This window comes from Athene noctua, unplaced genomic scaffold (assembly GCF_965140245.1).
Source record: "Athene noctua unplaced genomic scaffold, bAthNoc1.hap1.1 HAP1_HAP1_scaffold_160, whole genome shotgun sequence".
Lineage (NCBI taxonomy): Eukaryota > Metazoa > Chordata > Aves > Strigiformes > Strigidae > Athene > Athene noctua.
Window position 1 is genome coordinate 249,503 of NW_027437631.1, and position 7,663 is coordinate 257,165.

At 62.7% G+C, this 7,663-nt stretch overlaps 1 long non-coding RNA gene across 1 annotated transcript; it reads left to right on the forward strand.

Annotated features, from left to right (window-relative positions):
- Positions 1-6,240: 6,240 nt before the first annotated feature.
- LOC141955365 (uncharacterized) lies at positions 6,241-7,420 on the forward strand. The gene is made up of 3 exons (XR_012632516.1): positions 6,241-6,371; positions 6,801-6,878; positions 7,313-7,420. It is a non-coding gene; the product is annotated as an uncharacterized LOC141955365 (long non-coding RNA).
- The last annotated feature ends 243 nt before the right edge of the window (positions 7,421-7,663 follow it).

Here is a 7,663-nt window from a genome sequence, read left to right on the forward strand (position 1 = left end):
TAATATTTGCCCTGTGTATAACCCGCCACCACGAGGGTCCCCATCCCTGGGGGAGGACACACGGTGAATCTCAGGGGGTCACAGTGTCCCAATCTCCAGGGGGTGTTGCCTCACAGAGGGTCATGCTGAGGAAGAGGAGGGAGGAAGAAGCAGGGGGGAGGGAGAACGAGGGGAAGCTTTTTGGTGCCGGGCTCTGCTGCCATCGTGTCCCTCCCCCTGCAGCCAGAGCCGCCCAGTGCCATCCATCTTCCCTCGTTAAGGAGCTGCCTCGTCACCACGTGCCCGCCAGCCCTTCGCGCTAACCAGGGAAGACAAATGGCAGCGCCAGGCTGGCCTGAGCCGCTCCCGGCACCACGGTGGCAGAGGAAGTGGGGGCTGCCACCAAGTCCCCCCCTCGGATGGTCTCATCCCCCTCGTGCTGCTCTGTGCCTCAGTTTCTCCGTGCCACAGCCTGGCGCAGCCCCGGGGGGTGGGAACCATGGGGGGGACATGGCCCCCAGCCCCCGCAGCTGGCTCTGCTGCAGCCGCTGTCACTGACCCCGGTGACACTGCTGGGGGGTGTCACCAGCCCTGGGGTCACTGGGATGGTCCCCGACGTGGCCGGCTGCGCCCCAGGGCCCTGGGCTGGCAGGGGGACGGGGGGCAGCGGGGCTGAGCTGCTCGCGGTGACGCTCGGTGCCTCGGGGACACCATGTGCCCCACGTGCCACGGCCACCGTGGCCCAGGACCCCAATGTGTGGCTGTGGGCGCTCCCCAGCACCCCCAAGTGTAGTGGCGGGCGCCCCCCAGCACCCCCAGACATATGCCGGGTGCCCTCCCAGCACCCCCAGGCGCAGCAGTGGGTGCCCCCCTTCGGACCCCTCTGGGCATGGCGGTGGGTGCCCCCCAGCACCCTTGGGGGCAGTAGCAGGTGGCCCCCTGGGCCCCCAGGCACAACACTGGGTGCCCCCAGAATCCCCCCAAAGCAAGGGGGTCCCCCCTGGGGACTGTCCCCAGGCCCCCAACCACAGGGACCCCCCCGGGGCTGTGCCCCTCCCCAGGCCTTTGGCTACACGAGGCAGCCGGGGCCACAGTCACCCCCACCACGGGGACCCCAGAACCGCCCCGTTCCGACCCCGTCCGTCCGTCCGTCCAACCGTCCAGCACCCGCCCCCACCCCGCTGCCCCACTCGCCTGTCTATGGGCTAATACAAATAAGAATAATTAATGCTAATTAACCACCAGGAGCAGCTCCCTCCCAGCGCCGGGGCTCCCCTGGCTCTCATTAACTCCAGCCCCAATGCAGGGTGAGGGGCTGTGCCCAGAACCAGCAGCGCCCAGAGGAAAGTGGGGGGGTCAGACGGACACCCCCGAGTTATAATTCCCTAGGAGGAGGCTGGCATCGACCCCTGTCTACCAGGAAACACCCCGGCAACCCCCGACCCCCCAGCTTTGCCAGGGATGGAGCATTTTTGGTAACAAATCCCTAATTAACCCAATTTTCTCATTTTTGGGGGTATTTTTGGGGTACCTTTTTGAAACTCTCCCGCTGGAGCCAGCCCGCTGAAACGCTCCCCTGCCTCCCGAGCCGCTTCTTTATAAATATTGGAGCGGCGATACCTCGTTAGTAATTAACAACCAGTTAATTAAGCTGCATCGCGCGCCCGACCAAGTGCAGTTCCTCTTGTCGAGGGGCTCCGTAGCTTCTGGAAATTCATCCAGGAGCGTCCGGGTGCATCAATCCCCCACCAGGCTGGGGGGGTCAGAGCTCAGTGGAGGGCAGGAGAAGGCAGGAAGGTTTGGGGGGGGTCCCCAAAAATACTTTTGTGGAGGAATAAGGGGTTGAAGTGGTTTTTTGGGGATGCTCAGTCTGGAGTTACACAGATGCTGCTTGGGAGAAAGAGCCAGGGGTGCCAAGCGTCGCCAGGACCCTCCAAAATTTGGGACTGGAGTGGGGGGGACACACACAAAAAAAAAAATAAAATTAAACTGTTTGGATGGAGAAAAAAAGCTGAGCGGCTTCTGCCTCTGCTGCCCTCCCAGCTCAGGGGTTTTAAGAGCCGAGGGGTGAAGTGCTGTGGCCGTGACAGGACTCCCAATTCCCGCCCCCCCCCAGCTGTTTTTGGGGGTTGATAACGCAAGTTTGGGTTCATTTGGTGTCGTACATCCTCAGGATAAGGATGCACCACAGGGCTGGATGCTGGGAGAAGACGGGAAGTGGGAGCGGGGTGGGATGAATCCCGGTGAGGATGCCGGTTGTGGTGACACCCAAGGGAACTGAGCTCAGGTGACGTTTTGGGGGTCACGACCACGTCTTGGGCCTCAGGTCATGGCTGGGGGGGACACAGTGTGAGAAAGGGGCAGCGCTATGGACATCACCCAAAAACAGCGGGGATGGAGGGTCTCGGGATTGGGAGGATTTTCAGATGGACGGGGTCTGGGGGGGATGCCGGAGTGGGGCGGGGGACAGGGACGGAGCCAGCCTCGGGGTGTCCCCCCATGGTGTCCCCTCGCAGCCCGGACGGGATGAGGACATGTCTCCTCACCCAGCGGCAGCAGGACTGGCTCTGGGCCGGGGGGGCTGCACCCCACAATTGGGGCAGAAGCTGCCCCCTCCAGGGACTGTCCCCCGTGGAGGAGCCTTGTCCCCGCCGGGGAGGGCAGGACACCCTGGGGACACTGTGGGGACACCCCAAGGCACCCCAGAGGCATGACAGGGCACGTCTGTGGGGCCAAGGAAAGGACCAAGGGGACCCTTGGGGACATGGCAGGGCAGCCTGGCTGTGGTGGCAGCGTGTGCCCCCAGTGCTGGGAGAGGGACGGGGTACCCGGGGGAGCATCTCTGGGCATGGGAGCAGGATGGGGCACCCCGGGGGTGCACCCAGAGCCCAAAACTGCTACTGGAGAAAGGATGGGGCACCCCTGGGGTGCATCTTTGGGGCTGGGAGTTGGATGGGGCACCCCAGGAACACACTCAGGGCCCATCATCGCTACTGGGAAAAACACAGAGCCTCTTGGGGGCAAATCTCCAGGGCTGGCAGAAGGATGGGCCATGCCGTGGATGCATCTCTGGAGCTGGGAGCAGGACAGGGCACCCTGGGGATGCACCCAGCGCCCATCACTGCCACTGGAGAAGGATGTGGCATCCTGGGGTGCATCCCTGGGGCTGGGAAAAGGACGGGGCTCCCCGGGGGAAGCACCCAGAGCTCATCATCAGCACTGGGAGAAGGATGTGGCATACTGAGGGTTCACCTCTGGGGCCAGGAGAAGGATGGAGCACCCAGGGGGTGCATCCCTGGGGCTGGGAAAAGGACGGGGCACCCTGAGGAAGCACCCAGCGCCCTTCTCCGGTGCTGGGGGGGCAGTGACATCTCCCGTCCCCGCGGGGGGGCTGGTAGCTGGGATGGCCAGCCCTTACCTGGCCGTTCTTGCAGAGGTCGGCCCACATGCCTGTGCTGTCGCCGCCGCGCATGAGGACGTGCTAGGTGAAGAAGTAGGTGCCAGGTGGCAAAAGATCAAGGCTAAAAGACCGAAATCCCAGCTAGCAGAGTCGATGCGACCCATGAAGCTGCAAGGGCTGAAGCCGGTTTCACCCCACAGGAAGGGTTAACCGCCAGGCCAGCTCCTGCCCGACAGCCCGCAGCCTTCCCAGCTAAATGCTTTATGCATTTTTCCTCCCCTATCTCCTTTCCAGCCCGAGCTGCTTTGAGAGATAAAGAGGGTGGAAGAGGGCGCGTTGGCTGTGCTATTCGAAACATCTTCCAATTACCCTCAGGATCACAATGGTCCGTTTTCTGACGAAGGAAAATGCTTTTCTCTTCTCCCGGGAAAGGCATCGTTGTCCGTTGCGGCCATTACCTATTGCTGCAATCCCCCTGCCCCGCTACCGGACAGCTCCTCGAGTGCGATGGAAAGGAACCAACACTAGAAATACCCATAACCTGAGCAATCTCAAAAACAGACTTTTGGAAGTACCTAAATAAACCAGATGGGCTTGTTCAAGGTGAGGCCCGCTCAGACTGACTGTCCTCCACCAGCTCAGCCCCCCTGGAGGCTGGGAAACACCAGATGTATCTCTGCAAACCCTGGCCGCTCAAAGCACTTCCCCTGCCTAATTTTGGGGGACAGTTCTGCTGGGGTAACCAGAAACACTCCCACATCCCAGTGTAAGGTGACGGTACAAAATCAAGGGAACCGATGCGCATCAGGAAAAAAAACCACCACTTTTCCTACTGCTGGGTCTTTTCTCTCCTAGTTTGATCCCCCACTAGGTTTGCGGGGGGTGGTGCAGGAGGTTTGCCAGAGAGCCCCAAACCCTCCCTGGTTTGTGCTCATTATCGCTGTGCCCATCTTCCACACTTTTAATGTTATTTCCCAAGTGATCTGAACTCTCTAAGTATATTTGTTCCTGGTCATTTCCCAGGTTGCCTGGTTATCCTGTTGCACTTCAACGCTCGCCCTAGTCAGGGCAGGTGACTTTTAGCTCCTCAGGGTTGCAGGAGATGCAATGCCCGCACTAGGATCTGAAGAGGCCTCAAGGACACACCTTTTCCTGGCAAAGGGCAGGCTGAACCCATGGGCTGGGAAATAACGGTGATTAAGCACCACATCTCCCGTCTGCTTTGCTCTGCTTTCCACAAACCTAATCATGTCAGAGGGAAAGAAAAGAAAAATCTCCCCAAGCACGGCTAAACCTATTAAAGTGAGACACGGTGCCACACCCAGGAGGCAAATAAAATATAAACAGGCATCTGTGCTGTCATAAAAAAACCCTCTGTGATATTTCTTGCATGACCTTTTATTCACTTCAATTACTGGACAGGCGGGATTGCCTACAGAGAGCTGCCGACGGACGGAGAAAAGCTCTTCAAGCCAACAGCCTTGCAGGGCTGGGAATGCAGGGTGAGGGGGAAGAGGAGCCCAGCGAGGCTCCGGTGTGTGAAGCACAAGGTGCAAAACCGCTGGAAACCTCTGGAAAGACACGACGTGGCACGAGCCACACGCTGACGTGCCCTACTGCATGCAAAGCCAGCGGGAACGAGGACAAAGCCTCTCCTGCAACCCACAGGCATGGCGAGGCAGCTCTGCGCCTTATTAATTAAGGCCGTGAGTAACGCGGGTACTACGTTAGGGACTTCAGAGCTTCCCCACCTAGACAGGGACCTGCCTCCCCGCGTGCGCTCGCTCCCAGCACAACTGTGGCCATTTCAGCATCTCACACCTCTGGACGCCACTCTCCTCAAACCACAAGACAGCGCCAGCTGAGCTTCCCCAAACCCGGGGCCGTGTTTAGGGAAACAACGGGACGGGTGTGAGGAACCCCGGGCTTCTCCCAGGGCGCAGGGACGGCCACCGGAGGCCACAGGCTCTGGGGAGCAGGGTAAGGCGCCCAACCGAGCCACCGCCCCGGACGCCACCGCGGTGCCGGAGATGGCACAAGGACGGGGCTGGCGCTGGAGCACGGGGGGAACGCGGGGAGACACAGCGTAACACGGGGACAATAAAAGCTGCGGATCGGGCTCATTTCGGGGGGGGGGGAAAGGCCCTGGCGGCCCCTTTCTGGCGGCCCCGCACACACCGCGGAGGCCGCTCCCCATCCGCGCCACGGACGGGCCCGACCCCGCTCCGCTCCAGGACACGCTCCCACAACTGCCGAGAAAGGCAGCCAGCGGACCGCCCCCCGGCAGACTGACGGCCGGCTCGACCAATCGTCGCGCGGGGCGCCGCCTGCCGGCCAATCAGCGCGCACGCGGGGCGGGGCACCGCTCACTTCCCGGCCGCTGCCCTCCTCAATGGGCCCGGCCGCCGCCGCGACGGGCCGCCCCGGCCGCCGCTCACCCCCGGCTGGAGCCGCGCTCCGCCTCGTTCTCGCAGTCGCTGCAGTGCTCGTGGTCGTTCTCCTCCGCCGGCGGCCGCGGAGGCCTCGCCGGTGGCCGCCTCACTGCTGTCTCACTGTCGTCCGCCATCTTGAAACGGGGCCTCGGCGCCTGCCGCGCCCCCGCACCAAAGCGCGCCGCGATTGGGCGGCGGGCCGCGGGGCATGCCGGGACCGGTAGTCTGCGCGGGCAGGCGGGGGCCGGGCCGCGCCGCGGCCGGGACTACAGTTCCCGTCGGGCTCTGGGGGCGCCCCGGGGCGGGGCTCCGGGGGCCGGAGGGCTCGGCCGCACCGCGGCAGCCGCGCGGGGCCACCCGCCGCGCCGGAGAGCCGCGGCCCGTCTCCCCCGTCGCCCGTTCCCCTGCAGGACCGCGGTGTCGGCGCCTCCACCCGCTTCCTGCCCGAGGGGGCGGGGCGAGCCCAAGGAGGGCGGCGCCGGTTGGCTGGGAGAGGGACCCGTCTTCCCACCAGCCAATAGGCGCGCGGGACCCTGCGCCGCGCTGAAGCCGGTCGGCGGGTGAGTGGGTGAGGGCCCCGTGAGGGGACCCGCTCCGGCCCTCGCACCCCGCGGGCGGCGGCCAGGCCCGGCCCGGTGCGGGGGGTCCCTCCGGGGCCTGCCCGGCCCTGGTCCGCCGCCCGGCCCTGGTCCGCCGCCCGGCGTGGCCCGGCCTGACCCGCCCGGCCTGACCGTGTCCCAGGCCCTGGGCAGGAGCTACGGGGACCCGCCGGGTTTGGGGAGGCCGCGGGGTGGCCACGGCCGGGCCTGGGCTCGGGACCGCCAGGAAAGCGCCGTTACTCAGCCAGGGCCCAGCCCGGCAGGGACTGTCAGCACAGCCGGTACCAGCCAAAGGGCCCGGGGGCTGGGGCATGGTGGCAGTTGTGCTCGCGGGTTTTTCCCCACCAGGCTAGCGATGTATTTTATGATTATTTTTTTTTCTCATTGCAGCCCCCTCAAGCCAAACACCAGTCTGTCAGTGTGCCAGGCCCCGTCAGAGTCAAGGATGGGAGCAAGGAGCAGGACTGGGTGTGTAGCATGGCGCTGGAGGATGCCTTTTGGCCCGTGGCACGCTGGGTGGGTGGCTTGAGGCGACTGACTTGTGCTGTGCCCAGAAACCGAAGGAGTCAAGATACAGGGAAAATTTGGGCACCTCAGTCTTTAAAAGCCACTTCCTCATGGCTCTGGGTTACATCTCCCAGGGCACCGTTCCTCACAGCAGGAATAACTGGAGTTTTCCAGCCTGACTAGCCTCTGTGGCTCATGTTTCAGCTTTCCCCCCTGCTTGATTTAGTTGGCACAGACCAAATACACCAACAAATGGTGTATTTGGGGAAAAACTGGTTCTGGCTCCTGCCTGTAACATCTGCAGGAACAGGCTGGACTCTCTACACTTGTGTACAGTTCAAACCCAAGCTTGTTAAATATTTATACCTTGAACTGTGGATCTTATATCTGTACAGGCCCTGTGACAGCACAAGTGTTTTCAAACCCCGTTTGGATGTGGTTTCTAGAGTAACTCTTCCAAGTGCACTTTTACCCCTGCCGTAATTCTCCCAGCAAGCTGCCTGCCTGAAGAGGTATGTACCAGAGGGACAGAAATAGCAGGTTTTTTGGGACCGAGTCCCAGCTGAGGCTGGAGGCCAGAGTGTCGGCCCTCTGCCGGTTCCCTCCCCTGCTTTTTAATGCTCCCTTAATTGCGGTGGTGGTGCCGGGAGCCCCTCGCAGCCAGCCATAAATCAGGGCTGGAGCAGGACAGCCTCAGCCCGAGATAAGCGCTGATTGCCTTCCTCCCTCCTGGCTCGCCACCGCGA